The sequence below is a fragment of the Mobula hypostoma genome, chromosome 1 (genome assembly GCF_963921235.1).
Source record: "Mobula hypostoma chromosome 1, sMobHyp1.1, whole genome shotgun sequence".
NCBI lineage: Eukaryota > Metazoa > Chordata > Chondrichthyes > Myliobatiformes > Myliobatidae > Mobula > Mobula hypostoma.
Window position 1 is genome coordinate 93,409,661 of NC_086097.1, and position 20,051 is coordinate 93,429,711.

General features: G+C 45.4%; 1 protein-coding gene and 1 long non-coding RNA gene across 14 annotated transcripts in view; one reads left to right on the forward strand and one right to left on the reverse strand.

Moving 5' to 3' along the window:
• LOC134349020 (uncharacterized) overlaps positions 1-9,912 on the reverse strand; it is a 42,571-nt gene extending 32,659 nt beyond the window's left edge. Inside the window, exon 1 of the long non-coding RNA XR_010018559.1 lies at positions 9,892-9,912. This is a non-coding gene — a long non-coding RNA (uncharacterized LOC134349020). The remainder of the gene's footprint in view (positions 1-9,891) is intronic.
• The window catches only part of mgaa (MAX dimerization protein MGA a), a 104,357-nt gene continuing 93,877 nt past the window's right edge, over positions 9,572-20,051 (forward strand). For 9 of the 13 annotated variants that reach the window (XM_063052752.1, XM_063052808.1, XM_063052811.1 and 6 more), the window contains exon 1: positions 9,572-10,552. The gene's annotated coding sequence lies outside the window, so the exon portion shown is untranslated. Of the gene's footprint in view, positions 10,553-11,294; positions 12,019-13,797; positions 13,911-20,051 lie in introns of those variants that run through there. The other 4 variants (XM_063052759.1, XM_063052775.1, XM_063052780.1 and 1 more) reach the window with 4 other exon arrangements.

The following is a 20,051-nucleotide window of genomic DNA, read 5'->3' on the forward strand; positions in this document are numbered from 1 at the left end:
CAAGCACGTTAAAACTGTGCCCTCTTGTGGAAGCCATTTCAGACCTGGGAAAAAGCCTCTGACTATCCACACGATCAATGCCTCTCATTATCTTGTACACCTCTATCAGGTCACCTCTCATCCAAGCGCTCGGCAGAGGATGGCACTCGGGAGGCTGTATCGGAGCGGTTCGATGTTGTCGTTTAAAGTTAAATTGGACAACTATATGGACAGGAAAGGAATGGAGGGTTATGGGCTGAGTGCAGGTCAGTGGGACTAGGTGACAGTAAGAGTTCGGCATGGACTAGAAGGGCTGAGATAGCCTATTTCTGTACTGTAATTGTGATATGGTTATAAAAGGAAAGGAACACCATGCAAAAGTTTGGGCACCCCAAGAGATTTGAGCTCTTCAGATCAAGTCCAGCCTCTCCTCCTGTAGGCTTATCTGCATATTGTGTCAGGAAATCTTCCTGAACACACCTAACAAACTCCACCCCATCTAAACCCCTTGCTCTAGGAAGATGCCAATCAAAATTTAGGAAATTAAAATCTCCCACCTGTAATTATTACACCTTTCCAGAATCTGTCTCCTTATCAGCTCCCTGATGTCCCTGTTACTATTGGGTGGTCTATAAAAAACACCCAGTGGAGTTATTGACCCCTTCCTGTTCCTAACTTCCACCACAGAGACTCAGTAGACAATCCCTCCACGACTTCCTCCTTTTCTGCAGCCGTGACATTATCCCTGATCAACAGTGCCAAGCCCCCACCCCTTTTGCCTCCCTCCCTGTCCTTTCTGAAACATCTAAAGCCTCGCACTCGAAATAGCCATTTTTGCCCCTGAGCCTTCCAAGTCTCTGTAATGGGCACAAGATCATAGCTCCAAGTAGTGATCCACACTCTAAGCTCATCCGCTTCGTTCATGATACTTCTTGCATTAAAATAGACACATCTCAAACCATCGGACTGAGCGCATCCCTTGTTTATCACCTGCCTATCATGCCTCTCACACTGTCTCCAAGCTTTCTCTATTTGTGAGCCAACCGCTCTTAGATTAGATTATGAGGACACACAGTCCTCTCTTATTGTCATTTAGTAATGCATGCATTAAGAAATAATACAATATTCTTCTGGTGTGATATCACAGAAACACAGGACAAACCAAGACTGAAAAACTAACAAAAACCACATAATTATACCATATAGTTACAACAGTGCAACAATACCATAAATTGATGAAGAACAGGCCATGGCACAGTAAAAAAGTTCAAAGTCTCTCGAAAGTCCCACATCTCACGTAGACGGGAGAAGGAAGAAAACTCTCCCTGCCCGACTGAGTCGTCCGAAAACTTCGAGCTCTGATCAGCCCTCCAACACCGAGCACTGAGCGTCATCTCTGCCGAACGCTTCAACCTCAGCCTTGGTCGCCAGCAGCAGGCAAAGCCAGGAATTTTGGGGCCTTCCCTCCAGAGATTCTCGATCGCACAGTAGCAACGGCAGCAAACCGGGCATTTTAGAAATTTCCAGATGTTCCTCTGTGCCTTCTCACGTCTGTCTCCATCAAATCAGAATTGTGCACGGTACCCTATTTAACAAATATGATATCACTTCACTGGAGAGCTGCGCGGCTGCGTCGTGCCGCCATCTTCTCCTCCCACCAGAAAATCTTCCTCCATCTCCTCAATTCAGTTCCCAACCCCCAGCAAGTCTAGTTTAAATTCTCCCCAATAGCCTTAGCACACCTCCCTGCCAGGATATTGGTCCCCCTCAGATTCGAGTGCAACCCATCCTTTTTGTACAGGTCACACCTGCCCCAAAAGAGGTCCCAATGATACAGAAATCTGAATTCCTGTCTCCTGCTCCAATCTCTCAGCCACGCATTTCTCCTCCACCTCACTCTATTCCTATACTCATTGTCATGTAGCACAGGCAGTAATCCTGAGATTACTACCTTTGAGGTCCTGCTTCTCAACTTCCTTCCTAACTCCCTGTAGTCTGTTATCAGGACCACCTCCCTTTTCCTACCTATGCCGTTGGTACCGAGATGTACCATGACCTCTGGCTGTTCTCCTTCCCACTTCAGGATATTGTGGACACGATCAGAAACATCTTGTGCAAGATTCTCTTAAGGTTGATTTGCAGGTTGAGTCGGTGGTAAGGAAGGCAAATGCAATGTTACCATTCACTTTGAGAGGACTATAATATAAAAGCAAGATGTAATGTTGAGCTTTTTTTAAGGCACTGGTAAGGCCTCACTTGGAGAGTTGTGAGCAGTTTTGGGTCCCTTATCTTAGGAAGGGCAATGTGCTGACATTGGAGTGGGTTCAAAGGAGGTACACAAGAATAATTTTGGGAATGAAACGGTTATGATATGAGAACCGAATGAAGGCTCTGGGCCTGTACTCACCGGAATTCAGGAGAATGAGGGAGATCTCATTGAAACCTATCAAATGTTGAAAGGCCTCAAAAAGTGGATGTGAAGAAGATGTTTCCTGTGGTGGGGAGTCTAGGACCGGAGGGTAGAGCCTCAGAACAGAGGGATGTTTATTTAGAACAGAGATGAGGAGGAATTTCTTAGCCAGAGAGCGGTGAATCAGTGAAATTTGTTGTCACAGGCAACTGTGGAGGCCAAGTCATTGGATATATTTAAGGCAGAGGTTGATAGATTCTTGATTAGTCAGGGCATGAAAGGTGGAAGAAGGCAGGAGACTGAGACTGTGAGGGAAATTGAATCAGCCATGATGAAATGGCGGAGCAGTCCCATTGCGCCAAATGATCTAATTCGGCTCCTATATCTTTGGGTCTTATATATCTTATAGTCTAAATTTTCTTCCCATTGACTGGCACGATAATGTAGCTGTCAGCATAAATGTTTTTACAGCACCAGTAACCAGTGTTCATTTCCCACTGCTATCTGTAAGGGGTTTGTACATTCCTTTTGTGACCACATAGGTTTCCAGCCACATTCCAATGGTGTACAGGTTTAGTAGATTAATTGGTCACTTGGGTGTAACTGGACAGCACGGGCTGGTTGATCTGGGCGGGCCTGTTACTGTGCTGTATCTCTAAGTAAAAAAAATAAAGGTAAGTATATGTATCTGAATTTAAATCCACACATATACACACACACACAAATCTACTTTTATCTACCAGTTGACAGTACTAATGGACCAAGAGCAATTCTGGGTTGCACATTCAAATTCTGTGGTGCATTGATACATAAGCTAGGATTTAGGATGATTATTGTGAAGAGCACTTAAATACAAAATAATTTTTAAGAATTGGAAGCTTTAAATTTAAAACAGAACGTTTTTAAAATAAGGAAGAGAATGGAAAGTGTATTATGAAAAGGAAAATGTATTTAGACAAATTTGCTAAATGTCTTTGAAGATGTAACATGATGTATAAAAGGGAAAAATAGATGTTGTATATTTAGATTTCCAGAAGGCATGTCATACAATACCACATAAAAAATATTGGCATCAGAAACTCGTGGACTGTCACACTATTAAAGCTGGGGTTTCAACTATTTATAATCTGTATTAATGATTTGGATGAAAAGACTGAGTGTGCAGTGGATGAATTTGCTGATGACACAAAGAGAATAGGTTAGAAAGTGGTGTGGAGGACACAAAAAGAACTGCAGAGATTTTGATAGATTGAGTGGGCAAAATAATTGGCAAATGGAGTATAATATGGGAAAGAATGATGTTATCCATTTTGAATGGAAGAATGAAAATAATTATTTAAACAGATGCTGTGGCACGAAAGGATTTGTGGGTCCTAGTACATTAAATGCAAAAAGCTGGCATGCAGGTACATCACATAATTAGAAAGACAAATGAATGTTGCCCTTTATTACAATGGATATGGAGTCTATAGACACCTGGGATGAGGGAGTTGATTATATGAGGAAAGGTTAAGCAGGTTGGGTTTATACTCATTGCAATATGGAAGAATGAAATATTATTGAACTATCAGAGGGGGCTGACAGGATCAATGTGGTGAGGATGTTTTCCCTGGTGGGTGTATCTATAATTGTTTCAAAAGAAATTGGAAGGAATTTTTTTTATCAGAGTGGTGGATCTCTGAAATTTTCTGTCCCAGACAGCTGCAGAGGCGCAGTCAGTCATTGATTTACAGACGTTTAAATAACATTTAAAAGATATTTGGACAGATACATGGATAGGAACGGGTTAAGATTCAAAATGTAAGTTTGTTTATTGTCATTCATCAATGAACAAAATCTGATGCAGCAATAAAAACACACATAAGATGGAGTCTGCTTCATGTTTAACTCATCATGGTGAACCAACATGTTGAATCATCATGGTTCTGTCTCAGTCCTGTTCACCCAACATCTAATGACCAGCTGTTGTCTATTTTAATCTGCTGAGGGAGTTTTCCCTCGTCATTCTGGTAGAGGTGTACATTTCAAATCTGGCCAAAGTCACGCAGTCACTGTACTCACGTCCTTCCAGACATGCAGTAGAGAGCATCCTAACATACTGCGTCATTGCTTGGTACGGAAACTGCACTGCAGCAGACAGGAAAGCTCTACAATGGGTCGCACTATACCAAAAGGTGGCGGGAAAGGGCTAGTAACATCATGAAGGATCCCACCTACCCTGTTCATGGACTGTTCATCCCACTCCCATTAGGAGAGAGGCTATGTAGCATCCACACCAGGACCACCAAACTAAAAAGTTACTTCTTCCAAGCAGGAAGGCCTCATCTACTAGCCCACACCACCACACCCTAACACCACTACTTTACCATTTCCTGTCAGTCACCTTATATACAGACACTCCTCAGCTTAGCATTTACTTTATGTAAGGACATACAATCAATCTATGTATAAGTTATATATTTACGTATATTTATAGATTTTTTTCATTATTGGGTCTTTATCTTATTGTGGTTTTTAGTGCTGCATCGGATCCGGAGTAACAATTATTTTGTTCTCCTTCACACTTGTGTGTTGGAAATGACAATAAGCAGTTTGGAGCTGCAGGAATATCAGTCATGAAACAGCACACCTTGATGCCTTCCCCATCATTGTGGGGGAATTCTTCCAGGCCAGCTTGAAGAAGTCTCTGCCCAACTACCACCAACGTTATCTCCTGTGCAACCAGAAGAGCCAGCACACTTGACCGCTGTTATACCACCATCAAGTACGCTTACCGTGCCATCCTACGCCTGCACTTTGGAAAGTCTGATCACCTGGCTGGACTTACACTCTCGAAATACAAGCAGAGAGAAAATAGCACAGCACTTGTGGTGTGGACCAAGAAGGTATTGTCGAGGAGTGTTTATAGGGTTGCTCTGGGTCAGTGAACTGGACAATATTCAGAGGTTCATCTTCGAATCTGAATGAATACGCTGCAGTTGTCACTGACTTCATCAAGACCTGTGTGGATGAGGGTGTGCTTTGAAAACGTACCGGACATACCCAAACAGAAGCCAGGATGAACCATGAGATTGACAGTCTGCTGAAGGCTACATCCGTGTCATTAAATAACGGTGATCCAGAACCATACAAGAAGCCCAGCTACAACTTACGGAAGGCTATTTTTAAGGATGATAAAACGATCCCGATTGAAGTTAGAGACAGATTCCGATGTTCGTCAGCTCTGGCAGGGTTCAGGCCATTACCTCCTACAAGGTGAAACCTAACATCATGAATGGCTGCAATGCTTCACTCCCAGATGAGCTCAGTGTCTTTCATACAACCTTTGAAAGGGAGAATTAAACAACACCTGTGTGGATCCCTGCAGCATCCAGTGTCCCTGTGACCTCTGTTTCAGAGGCCGAAGTCAGAATATCTTTCAAGAGGGTAAATCCTCAGAAGGCGTCAGGCTCCTGATGCTGTACCTGGTGGGGCACTGAAACCTTGTGCCAACCAACTGGTGGGAGTGTTCAAGGACATCTTCAACCTCTCACTGCTACACTCAGAGTTTCCCACCTGCTTCAAAAGGGCGACAATCAAACCAGTGCCCAAGAAGAGCAGGGTGAGCAGCTTCAATGACTATCACCCAATTGCACTCACATATACTGGGATGAAGTGCTTTGAGAGTTTGGTCAAGACTAAAATCAATTCCTGCCTAGACAAAGACCTGTACCTGCCATAATAGTTCCTCAGCAGGTGCAATCTCACTGGTTCTCCACTCTGCCTTAGATCCCACTAGGACAACAGGAATACTTACGTGAGGCTGCTGTTTATTGATTACAGCTCAGGGATCAACAGTGTCATCCCCTCTGTACTAACAGACATGCTCTAAAACCTGGGCCTCTGTACCTCCATCTGTAGTCAACACTGGTGCACCTCAAGAATGCGTACTTAGTCCACTACTCTACTCTCTCTACACGCATGACTGTGTGGCTTGGCATAGCTTAAATGCATCTATAAATTTGTCGATGACATGCTGTTGTTGGCAGAACTTCAAATGGCAATGAGGAGGCATACAGTAATAAGACAGATCAGCTGGTGGAGTGGTGCAACAACAGCCTTGCACTCAATGTCAGTAAGACCAAGGAATTGAATATGGACTTCAGGAAAGGGAAGTCGAGGGAACACAAACCAGTCCTCATCAAGGGATGACCCTTTCCATCAAGGGAACGGGTGAGCAGTTTCAAAGTCCTGGGTGTCAAATCTCTGACGATCTAGCCTGGGCGCAAGATATTTATGTAATTACAAAGAAGGCACGACAGTGGCTATATTTCATTAGGAGTTTGAGGAGATTTAGTATGTCACCAAAGACTTGCAAATCTCTACAGGATACCATGGAGAGTATTCAAACTGATTGCATCACCATCTGGTCTGGAGAGGCCACTGCAAAGGATCAGAAAAAGCTGCAGGAAGTTGTACACTCAGATGGCTCTATCATCAGCACTCACCTCCCCTATGTCGAGAGCACCTTCGAAGCGCAATGCCTCAAAAAGACGCCATCCATCACTATGGACCCCCATCACCAGGACATGCCCTCTTCTTATTGCTACCAACAAGGAGGAGTTATAGGAGTCTGAAGACACACACTCAACGTTTTAAGGACAGGTTTTTCCTCTTTACCGTCAGATTTCTGAATGGACAATGAACCCATTTATACTGCACAACAAAATTTATGACGTATGCCAGTGATATTAAACCTGATTCTGGAGTAAGTACATACCATCACGCTACAGAAGTGTCGGTACGTAAGGTGACTCTGACAGGAAATGATAAAGCAGTGGTGTGTGGGGTGGGTTAAGAAGGTTTTGATCAGCCTGACGCCTTGGTGAAAGTCAGTGTCTTTCAGTCATGGATGTTGTGTTGCTTCTTCCCTGATGGAAGTGGGACAGAGTGGGTGGGATCCTTCATGATATTGCTGGACTTTTTCTGGCACCTTTGTGCGATATATGTCCTTGAGAGCTGGTAGGCACATGGGGCAGTTTTGACCACAGGTTGCAAAGCCTTATTGCCTGTCGCAGTGCAGTTTCAGTATCACACAGTGATACGGCATGTTAGGGTGTGCTGTCTACTCCACATTAGTAGAAGTTCATGAGTATTCATGTCCGTAGTCCAAGTCTCGTCAGCCTCCTCACAAAATAGACGCAGTGATGAGCTCTATGAGTTGTAGAGGATGTGTTCTGGGACCGTGAGAGGTTGTGTGAGAAAGGAGTTTCCAGGAGTTTGAAACTGCTCTCAGTTTCCACTGTTGTGCTGCCGATGTGAAGAGTGCTGTGAGTGGTGAGGATTTTCCTGACATCGATAACCATCTCCTTTGCCTTGTTGACTTTGAGGAAGAGGTTATTTGCCTCTTCCACCTCCTCTCTGTAAGCCGTCTCATTTTTGTTGGTGTCGTGCCATTGGTGGATATGACAACCATTGCTCAGGTGTTCGGCCGTGTCGTTACGTGTGAGCAGAGTGTAGCTCAGCACACAGCCTTGGGGGGTGGGGGGGAGTGTGCTGAGGATGATGGGGAGGGAGTAGCAGTCGTGTATCCTGACCATCTGAGGTCTGTTGGTTAGGAAGTCCATCATCCAGCTACTCAGTGGTGTATTTAGGAGATTTGTTCACCAAGGTCTGTGGGCCAATGCAGGCATCCTGGTCAGTATGGATGAGTTGCGATGGTCAGTTTCCTTGCCGTGGGATTCATAACTACAAGTCAGTTGAGGTGTGCAGAAAGTGGGAAAGCAGTGTTGAGGTTGAGATAGGTTATCCAACATCTTATTGCTTGTTGGAGCATTCTCGAAGAAACCTCGGCGCAGAGCGATTGGCACGACGCTATCACAGCTCGGGGCATTCCGGAGTTCAGAGTTCAATTCCAGCGCCATTCTGTACGGAGGCTCTGTACGTCCTCCCCGTGGAATGTGTGGGTTTTCTCCGGGTCCTCCAGTCCAAAGGCTGGGTAGGTTCATTGGTCATTGTAAGTTGTCCTGTGATCAGGCTAGAGTTAATCGGGTTTGTCAGGGATTGCTGGGGCGCTGTGGCTCAAAGGGCCGATTCTGTGCTCTATCACTAAATAAATAAATAAGAATGGACTGGCCTCCTCATTCTTATGTTATATATCATGAAAATCTTGTAATAACATACACGATGGAACCTATCCTATGACGCGAATGCTGAGTATCAAAACCAGTGTCATCAAAGCTGTAATTTAGTTAGCAGGGGTGTAGATAGACATAAAAAATGATGTCAGTGGAGAATACTTAATCGCCCGGACAGATTTCCATGCTGCAATGTTGCCTTGGAGTATGAAGTCCTCCTAAAATAGAGCGAGCATTTTGCAAGCAATGTCGTTACAAAAGGGTATTCCTTTTCGATGATAAGTTTATTTGAAGATATACGATGAGTTGTTCGGATCCACTTTCTAATTTGCTCCAATCTTTTTTTCTGCTACAATTGTTACAACAGCAGTGATCCTACAGAACATAATTGTAGATTTTATGAAGATATCCCCATGAAAGAACTTCCTTGTCAACAAGGACATAATAGGATCAAGGTTAAAATGAAATACTTTTTTTTGGGATCTTTTCGTGATCCATAATGGCAACGCGCTCCACAACTATTTCAGAGTGCCAGAATGTCGTCAGAAAGATTAGGAATTATTTCCTAGGAAATCTCTGCAGTGGCTTTGACAATCTGGGTGGAGTCTGCCTATTCTAACACTATGAAGCACTGGACAAACTATGACCGCAGTATACAGTACTGTTGGACCGTTCCAGCGCCACGATTGCATAGTCATTCACTGCATCGCTTCCCGCTCTACTTGTTTAGTGTGGCAAGCCCTCAGCCAGCTGCCTGGGAAAGCTAACCAAGAGGTGGAGATGTGGGAACAATTGAAGTCCATTGCCCTCCTTCACGGCAACCTCCGCGGGTGCCCATCAGAGGCGTGGTGTCTGCGCACTGTTTGCACCGGGAGCCCGCGAACAACGTACGCCCTTTCCTTCCCTCAGCGCACCGACCCCGAGGCGCGCCCCCGGCCCGCTCCCCTCCCCCCCATCCCGTCCCGGGACACCGCCTCCTCCTCGAAGCACAGCAGCACCCGCCGCCGCGCATGCTCCGCCGCGGGCGGCAGGGAATGTCAGCACGTCGCGCAGGCGTGGTGGGAATGGAATGCCGACCAGCGACGCGAGGCGATGGGCCGGCGCATGCTCGGTGCGCGCAGGAGCGTCAGCGCGCAGGCTTCTCGCAGCTGTTAGGTCGCGCAGAATGTCGGAGCGGAGAGCGGGCACTTGGGTCGTGTGGGGCCAAGCTAAAGCATAACACCTTTCCGATCGAGAGGGCACTGTCGTCTCCCCGCGGGGGCGCGGCGCGGCACCGCACCCCGCCTTCCCATCCCCCCGTCTTTAGAGAGCCGCGTGAGGGAAGGAGGTGGGCACCCGCATGCCGGGCAGGCCCTGGGTTTTCACACGCACGCCTGGCGCCATTACCCGTGCGTCCGCAGCTCGCCGTCGCCCCGCACTCCGCCGCCTTCCCGAGGTGCACCGGCCGGGCGCCCAGAGCCGCGGGGAGGGAAGGAGGGGGTGAGGGCGGCACGTGATCGGCATGGCGTGCGAGAGGCTGCGGGCTTGCGGGCCGTGCAGAAGGCGCCCGGAGCCCGTCGGCTGAAGAGCGGTGGCGATCGCATCGCAGAGAGCAGGAGAGGTGGAAGAGCAAAGGAAGGGAGAGAAGGTGATGCCGCGCAGGGAGGAGTAAATCGGCGATAATGGCGAACGTTGGGCGAGCTGCAGAAATTAGCACCTAGAGGTTACCGCCCTTCTGCAGCCGTGGGATTGTGGGAACCGAGGGAGCCCTCCACTTTCTCGAAAGGGTTTGCAGGGTGTTCCAAAAAGCCAAATCTCAGCCATTCACGCCGAGAGCGAGGGTGGGGGTGGTAGTTTTAGGGGCAACAATATCCACACAGCCATTATAGGGAAAGCAGGTGTACACATACAGGGTCTGAATTATCATCGAGGCACGGTGGTTAAAGAAAGAGAGCGGCGAAGCTTGCGCGTATCCGTGGATTTAAAAAAAAATCTGGACGATTAACACGGATCGGGTGTGGGTTTACAGATACCGGACGAGAGCAGCGGCTTGTTTTCGCACGAGAGGGTAAGTCTCATTTTTGAAGTCTGGCTTCATTTCCCGAAGCAAATAGAACGTGTGCAGAACATGCTCAGAGTTTGGTGTGCTCATCGCAGTAGACAGCTGATCTGTCACTTGTGTATCACCGAAGTCTGGACGCCGCTGGTTACTGTTCGGAGTTTACGGTATTATACAGTGACAGATTGTTAAAGCAAAGCGGGAATGTGCAGTCATTGCAAATTTAGATCGTGCGCAGTTGTAAATAGGGGAAACTCTAGCCTCCCAGTTAAATCGAAGAGGCAAGTTACTTGCTGTGTTGAGGGCAAAGCGCGGGTGGAGATGGGGGGGGTGGGGGAGGAATCCCGGCGGTGACGCAAGAAACATAAGGTATACTGACACAATTGTGCTTCTCTGGGCACGTGTGAAAACATTAGTCACTGCACCGACACTTAAAAGCAGCCCGTTGCCGTTCCCATATCGAATATAGAGTCAAATCGCCTTTTTGTAAAAACTGCCTTTAGCTTCACCAGCAGCTTTTGGTCTTGTGATATCTCCGGGAAGGCCCGCGATTTGGCGCTATCGCTCACGGTTTTGTGGGTTTTTTTTTGAGTGTGATGGAAGATAGGCTGTCTCCCTGTTTTGCTGTTGCTGAACTCCCTTCCAGCAGCACTCCCCACCCTCCCCCTCCCATTCACGTTGAACGCAAAGCCGGAGGCTGCCTGCCCCGACTGATATTATATGAGGACACTGGGGGTGGGGTGGTAGGGGATCGCCTGTCCGGTAAGTGTATCCCCGATTCAGCTGGGAAGTTATGGTCTCCTGATATGAGCGTGTGTGAATTGGAGACATCGAGTGGCCCATCGCTGTCCGGCTTTCTCACGAATCGGTGTATTGGAGATCTCGGACTTCTGATCCCTTCCGCCCTGCTGCTGTATTGGAATAGATGGCGAACAATGTTGCCAAGACGGGGCCGTTCGGCCGCGCCACCCGCTGCTCTGACCCTGGTCCGACGAGGGTGGCGGGGAGATGGCAAAGCCGAAGGACGTGAGATGAAGCGGTGGGAGGTTCGGGGTGCTGGGGGGCGTTGGTTATGAAAGCCCCGAGACCGAGCGGATCGAGGAAGGCGCCAAATCAAATCGGGAAGCTCGATTGCAGCGGCCTGGGGCGGCAACGATTTCACGTTCACGTGGTGAGGAGGAAGCGGTGCGGAGAGCACACCGGCGGATGTGCTCCGGGTGCAGGGCCCGCGCCGACCCGTTCTCATCCCGTTGTTATGTCAAGCAGAGTTTGAGTCATCGGTAAAACCAAACCTTCCTAAACCAGGCAAGATAAATCGAGCCGATTTGCGTCCTGTCTCTCGGGCGTCCAGCCCCCTCCGAGGGGGCAATGCTGGCTCCACATGTTATCTCTGATCCGTGCCATGACAATCGGTGCCTGTTATACCGATTTAGCAGGCCTCCAACTTTAGACCGCGGAGAGTCTAGCACATTGAAGTAGGTATTTAGCAAAGAAGAATGATTTGAAAGCTTTGTATGTAATATTGACATACGCCTGATCGGGTTGAGTTGTGGGTTGCTTTTTGCGGTGTTTTTACGTGTCGGGAAATCATAGTAAATATTACCCTGAAATAGGAAGAGACATTTAGAATTATCTGCTTTAATACGTAATATTTTAATTATATGTGATTTTGAAATAGATTGTGTTTAATTTCTTTACAACAGTTATATTTGTAAAATAAGCTGCCCCTGTTGTTATAACATTGTTTTACTCGGTCCAATCCAAATAGTTAATCGCTGGATTAGCTGGATTTTTAAAAGAAAAAGACGTTATGTGCAGCTGATCAAGTTCATGATTATCTTTTTGAAAGCATTTTTGTAAAATAGCTAAGGAAAAATTTTCTGAGCTCAGGAAAGTATTGAACTAGTTAGGTGGGCAGAAGTTATTACATTTGGAGTGAGCAAAAAGGGGAAGGGGTAAGTACAATAAATGTAGAGGGAATGAGTGGAGTGGAATCATAAACAGGTTTATTATGGCTGACATGTGTTACCAAATTTGTTGTTTTGCATCAGTAGTAGAATGCAAGCCATAAAAACTGCTATTAAGGTTACAAAAGAGTGCATAACGTTCATGGGTTCATGCAACACTCAGAAACCTGGTGGGGGGCACAAAGCCATTGCTAAGATGCTTATAGTGGGTCCTGTACCTCTTCCCAACAGGTAGACCACTCGTTACTAGCTTTCAGTCAGGAAAGTTTCTGCCTTCTACTCATGCCAATTTTGGATCCAGGTTGCAACTCATTTTAGGTCCTTTGTGATTTCTAGTGCAGCTACTATGCAAGGCCTCATCAAAAGCCAGCTTCAACACTCCAGTTTAGATCCTGACCTCTGGTGCAGTCTGTGTGGGGTTTTGTATGTTCTCACTTTTCTGTGCTGGTTTCCCTTGGGTTCTCTAGTTTGCACCTGCATCTTAATGGTGTTCTGGTTGGTGGCAATAAATTATTGCTTGTGTGGATTGGTCACGAAAAGATCATGGGGCATTTGTTGGTCAGTGGGAAAGAATATGTTGCAGCAAAATAAATGGAGGAATAGCTCTGAATGTAAGTTGGAGAAGTCAATGTTAACACATCATTGGAGACTACAAAGACAGAATATTATATTTTCACCCTGACGATTTCTCTAACTTCTGGTAACCATTCCCTTCCATGTCCCTTTTGATTTCCCTTATTTTCCTCACCACCTGCTGACTAACCCACATCTTCCTCTTTGGTTCCCCTACCCCTTTATTCCATTGTCTACTACCCTCTCCTAATGGATTCTATCTTATTCAGACATTTTCCCCTCTCAATTCCCAGCTTCTCACATTATTTCCACTTCCCTCCTTCCACCCTATCTACCTAGCTTCCCCCATGACCTGGATTTACCTATTACCTTCCAACTCATGTTTCTTCTCCCCACCCTTTTATTCTGGCTACTGCCCTCTTTCTAGTCTTGATAAAGGCTCTTCGCCCATAACACTGAATATTTGTTTCCCTCCATAGACGCTGCCTGACTTACTGAGGTCTTCTAGCATTTTGTGTGTTGTTCCAGATTTCCAGCATTTGCAGTCTTCATAATAGCTACTTAACACAATGGGCTTCTTGCTACTTTTCTGCAAAATGTTTGTTGATAAAATTGAAATAGTAAATTAGGAAAATTAAATCATGGATCTGACAGTCAGAATCATAATGAAGTTCATTATCACTTATGTGTGTCATGACATTTATCGTTTTGTAGCACCTTAAACTTGCGGCTTAAGATGGCATTGGTGAACCTCAGCAACGTCTGGCTGATGGCTAATGAAACAAGGAAAACTACTAAATACACACTTTTTCTGGCAAGTGATCTTCGTAAGTAATAGTCTGTAACTTTCCTTTGGACTTGGAGGCAGTTCGATATGGCGGAACTAAGACGAGGCAGCAGGCCCGGCACCAAGAGTGAGAGAAGTCTGAGGTTAGATTGCTTTAAGCGGCATGCTGAATCAGAAGGGTCAGGCACAGTCCGAATCGAGGTGGCGGGGTCCAGGCCCCAGAGTGTATTAAAATGACAACTCAATGATGGGACAGAGATTTAAGCAGTGGGCCGAATGGGAGAGGTCGCTACAGGCCGAATCAAGGTGGTTGGATCCAGCTCCAGAGTGTATCAAGACAATTGAACCCAATATTTGGATGCCTGTTTAGGTACCAGGCCAGATTGAAAATGTCAGGGTGTCAGGGGCCGAAGCAAGGAATGGGCCGGTTCAGATTGCTGCTCCTCAACATTTACTTAGCTCTGTGCTGAACTATGGGTCTCTGTTTCTGGACTTAAGTTCAGAATGCTATTTGGTTGTGATTATTCTTTGGAGGATTTGTTTTCTTTTCTCTGCACATTGAATGTACCATATAACAATTACAGCACAGAAACAGGCCATCTCGGCCCTTCTAGTCCATGCCGAACTCTTACTCTCACCTAGTCCCACCGACCTGCATTCAGCCCATAACCCTCCATTCTTTTCCTGTCCAATTTAACTTCAAACGACAACATTGAACCTACCTCAACCACTTCTGCTGGAAGCTTGTTCCACACAGCTACCACTCTCTGAGTAAAGAAGTTCCCCCTCATGTTACCCCTAAACTTTTGCTTTTTAACTCTCAACTCATGTCCTCTTGTTTGAATCTCCCCCACTCTCAATGGAAAAAGCCTCTCCACGTCAACTCTATCTATCCCCCTCATAATTTTAAATACCTCTATCAAGTTCCCCCTCAACCTTCTACACTCCAAAGAATAAAGCCCCAAACAACAGGAATTCTGCAGATGCTGGAAATTCAAGCAACACACATCAAAGTTGATGGTGAACGCAAATACGCCAGACTACAACAGCACCCCCCTTATCAGCGGGTTGAATAAATACGCCAGACTACAACAGCACCCCCCTTATCAGCAGGTTGAATAAATATGCCTGACTACAACAGCACCCCCCTTATCGGCGGGTTTAATCCTGATGAAGGGTCTCGGCCTGAAACGTCGACTGTACCTCTTCCTGGAGATGCTGCCTGGCCTGCTGAGTTCACCAGCAACTTTGATGTGTGTTGAATAAAGACCCAACTTGTTCAACCTTTCTCTGTAATTTAGGAGATGAAACCCAGGTAACATTCCTGGGATGGCAGGACTTTCATATGAAGAAAGACTGGATGAACTGGGCTTGTACTCGTTGGAATTTAGAAGATTGAGGGGGGATCTGATTGAAACGTATAAGATCCTAAAGGGATTGGACAGGCTAGATGCAGGAAGATTGTTCCCGATGTTGGGGAAGTCCAGAACGAGGGGCTACAGTTTGAGGATAGAGGGGAAGCCTTTTAGGACCGAGATTAGGAAAAACTTCTTCACACAGAGAGTGGTGAATCTGTGGAATTCTCTGCCATGGGAAACAGTTGAGGCCAGTTCATTGGCTATATTTAAGAGGGAGTTAGATATGGCCCTTGTGGCTATGGGGGTCAGGGGGTATGGAGGGAAGGCTGGGGCGGGGTTCTGAGTTGGAGGATCAGCCATGATCATAATAAATGGTGGTGCAGACTCAAAGGGCCGAATGGCCTACTCCTGCACCTATTTTCTATGTTTCTATGTTTTCTATGTTTCTAACATTCTAGTAAATCTTCTCTGTACTCTCTCAATTTTGTTGACAGCTTTCCTATAATTTGGTGACCAGAACTGTACACAATACTCCAAATTTGGCCTTACCAATGCTTGTACAATTTCAACATTACATCCCAACTCCTGTACTCAATGCTCTGATTTATAACGGCCAGCATACCAAAAGCTTTCTTCACCACCCTATCCACATGAGCTTCCACCTTCAGGGAACTATGCACCATTATTCCTAGATCCCTCTGTTCTACTGCATTCTTCAATGCCCTACCATTTACCATGTATGTCCTATTTTGATTAGTCCTACCAAAATGTAGCACGTCACATTTATCAGTATTAAACTCCATCTGCCATCTTTCAGCCCATTCTTCTAACTGACCTAAATCTCTCTGCAAGCTTTGAAAACCTACTTCATTATCCACAACTCCGCCTATCTTAGTATCATCTGCATAATTACTAATCCAATTTACCACCCCATCATCCAGATCATTAATATTTGTGACAAACAACATTGGACCCAGTACAGATTCCTGAGGCACACTGCTACACACCATCCTCCAATTTGACACACAGTTATCCACCACTACTCTCTGGTGTCTCCCATCCAGCCACTGCTGAATCCATTTTACTACTTCAATATTAATACCGAACGATTGAATCTTCCTAACTAACCTTCCATGTGGAACCTTATCAAAGGCCTTACTGAAGTCCATATAGACAACATCCACCGCTTTACCCTCGTCAACTTTCCTAGTAACCTCTTCAAAAATTCCATAAGATTTGTCAAACATGACCTTCCACGCACAAATCCATGTTGACTGTTCCTAATCAGACCCTGTCTATCCAGATCAGACTGTCTTTATTTATGGGTTCTTTTTGGGTTTCTTTATTTTGTGGCTGCCTGTTAGGAGAGAATCTCAAAATTGTATAATGTATACAGTTGCAAGAAAAAGTTTGAGAACTCTTTGCAATTACCTGGTTTTCTGCATTAATTAGTCATAAATTGTGGTCTGATCACAATAATAGACAGAACACAATCTGTATAAACTAATAACGTACAAACACTTGTAGTTTTCATATTTTCATTGAACGTATTGTTTGATCATTCACAGTCCAGGCTGGAAAACGTATGTGAACCCTTGTATATAATAATTGGTAGAACCTCCTTTAGCAGCAATAATGGCTGAACAGCGAGGAGGAATTTTAGAACATTCCTCCATACAGAACTGTTTCAGTTCATCAATATTTCTAGGATACCTTGCATGAACAGCCTTCTTTGAGTCATGCCTCAGCATCTCAATTGGGTTAAGGTCTAGTTTCCGACTTGGCCATTCCAAAACACAAATTTTCTTCTTGTTAAGCCATTCTGTTGTTGATTTACTCTTGTCTTTTGGATCATTGTCTTGTTACATTATCCAGCTTCTGTAAAGCTTCAGATGATGGACTGCTACCCTGACATTATCCTGTAAAATCTCTTGATACAATTTTGATTTCATTGGCCCCTCAGCGATTGGCAAGCTGTCCAGGCCCTGAGGCAGCAAAGCAACACCAAACCATGATGCTTCTTCCGCCATGCTTCATAGTTGGGATGAGGTCTTGGTGTTGGTGTGCAGTGCCCTTTTTTCTCCAAACACAGCAATGTGCATTTCTGCCAAAACGTTCAACTTTTGTCTTGAATCTGTCCATAGAACATTTTCCCAGAAGTGTTGTAGAACATCCAGGTGGCCTTCTGCAAACTTGAGACGTGCAGCAATGTTTTTTTTTGGAGAGCAGTGGTTTCTACCGTGATGTCCTTCTGTGTCATTCTTGTTCAGTGGACGCATGAACAGAGCAAGTTCTAGAGCTTTTTGCAGGTCGTTTGCTGTTACTGTTGGGTTGTTTTTCATCTCTCTCAGTATTGCATATTGTCCTCTTGGTGTGATATTTGCAGGACACCCACTCCCAGGGAGATTAACAACAGTACTGAATTTCCTCTTACTGATGAATGCTCAGGGTTTCCAGCTTCATGCATCTCTACAATTGTTCTTCTATGATCATCTGGAAAATGTTTTGATTGAGACATTGTGCACATAAATGGATCTTTCTTGAGAAGAACAGACTCTGTCACTAACCTGACTTTGTCTCATTTATTTATTCATTCATTTACTGGTATAAAGCAAGGAGAAGCCTCTTCAGGCCCTTTGAGCCATGCTGCCCGGCAATCCCAAAATTTTAATTCTCGCCTAATCATGGGACAAGTTACCAGGACCAATGAACCTACCAGTCAGTTCATCTGCTGGAATGTGGAAGGAAACCGGGGCACCTGGAGGAAACCACGTGGTCATGGGGAGATCGCACAAGCACCTTGCAGGCTGCAGCGGGAATTAAACCTGCGTCACTATACTGTAAAGCATTGTGCTAACCACTACGCTACCGTGCTGCCTCAGGCAGAGCCCTTCTACAACCCACACCTCCAATCTAGACTCATTGATTGGAACACCTGACTTCAAATAGCTTTTGTAGAAAGCATTACCCCAGAGGTTCACATACTTATTTTTGAACCTAGACTGTGATTGTTTAAATAGTGTGCTCAGTGTTGATGAGAAGTACAATTGTTTATTATCATGACTTAGGTGAAGAACAGACCATGTTTTTATGAGTAATTAATGCAGAAAACCAGGTAATTACAAAGGGTTCTCAAACTTTCTCTTCCAAATGTACATACTTTGATAATAAATGTACTTTGAACTTTGTGCAGTGTAATACATAGAATATACTATACATTAAAATAAGATAGATAGATAAATAGGTAGTGCAAAAGAGCAAAATTGTGAAGTAGTGTTCATGGGTTAATTGTCCATTCAGAGTCTGATGGCAGAGGAGAAGAAGGGGTTCTGAAAGCATTGAGTGTGTTTCTTCAAGCTCCAGTATGATCCCTCTGGCAGTAATGAGAAAGCGCATGTGGTGGTGGAGTATCCTTAACGATAGATGCTGCCTTTTTGAGTCATCACCTTTTGAAGATATCCTCGATGGTGGAGAGGCTAGTGCCCGTAATAGAGTCAGCTGAGTTTAAAACCCACTGCAGCTTTTTCCAATCCTGTGCTATGATACTTCCATATCAGTGATGCTACCAGTGCTCTACGGCAGGGGTCCCCAACCCTTTTTTGCACTGTGGACCAGTTTAATATTTACAAAATTCTTGTGGGCCGACCGGTGGGGGGGGGGGGGTGGGGGAAGGGTGTTCGAGTAGGGTTAAGCTCACCTCAACATGTCTTTTACAGTTAGGGTTGCCAACATTCTCACTCCTAAATAAGGGACAAAAGTAGCAGTCAAATCCCAGGACACCTTACCCCAGGAAAGACTACCATGACCATGAAGCCTTGCACAGGCACCTGTGTGCAGATGCGTGACGTGGGCATGTGATGTGCACATGCGAGTACGTGCCAATTTATCCCCCCACAAATTGGTTTCGCCTTCATCTTCCCAACTACATTGTACATATATTATTTCTACTTTACATAGGATGTGTATTTATCATATCATTGCTGATTTTACTATATGTTAGTGTTATTTTAGGTTTTATGTGTTATTTGGTATGATTTGGTAGGTTATTTTTTGGGTCTGGGAACACTCAAAAATTTTTTCCAATATAAATTAATGGTAATTGCTCTTCGCTTCACGCCATTTCGGCACGAAATATTTCATAGGAGCGCTGTACCTTAGCAGGGGAAGTACGGGACAAACCAATTTAGCCCAATATACGGGATGTCCCGGCAAATACGGGACAGTTGGCAACCCTGTGTTCAAGTTCAACAGTGCGTGACAGGGAATGAGGGAAGGTACAGCTGACTCATATTGTTTCCTCACGGCCCGGTAGCACATGCTTTGCGGCCCGGTACCGGTCCGCGGCCCGGTGGTTGAGGACCGCTGCTCTACAGTGCATCTGTAGAAAGTTGCTGGAGTCTTTGACTTGCCAAATTTCCTCAAACTCCTAATGAAATACAGCCACTAACATGCCTTCCTCGTAATTGCATCAATATGTTGGGCGCAGGAAAATTTTTCAGAGATACTGACACCTAGGAACTTGAACCTGCTCATCTTTTACACTGCTGACCCTTTGATGGGGACTGGTGTGTGTGTGTTCTCTTGACTTCCTCTTCATGAAGCCCATACTCAATCCTTGATCTTACTGACATTGAGTGAAAGGTTGTTCTTGAGGCAGCACTCAACCAGCCAATCTGTTTCACTCCTGTATGCCTGTTTGTTGCCATCTGAGATTCTGCTGACAACAGTTACGTCATAAGTAAATTTATAGATGGCTTTGAGATGTGCCCAGCTACACAGTTTGTAGAGAGTAGAGCAGCGGGTGTACCTGTGTTGATTGTCAG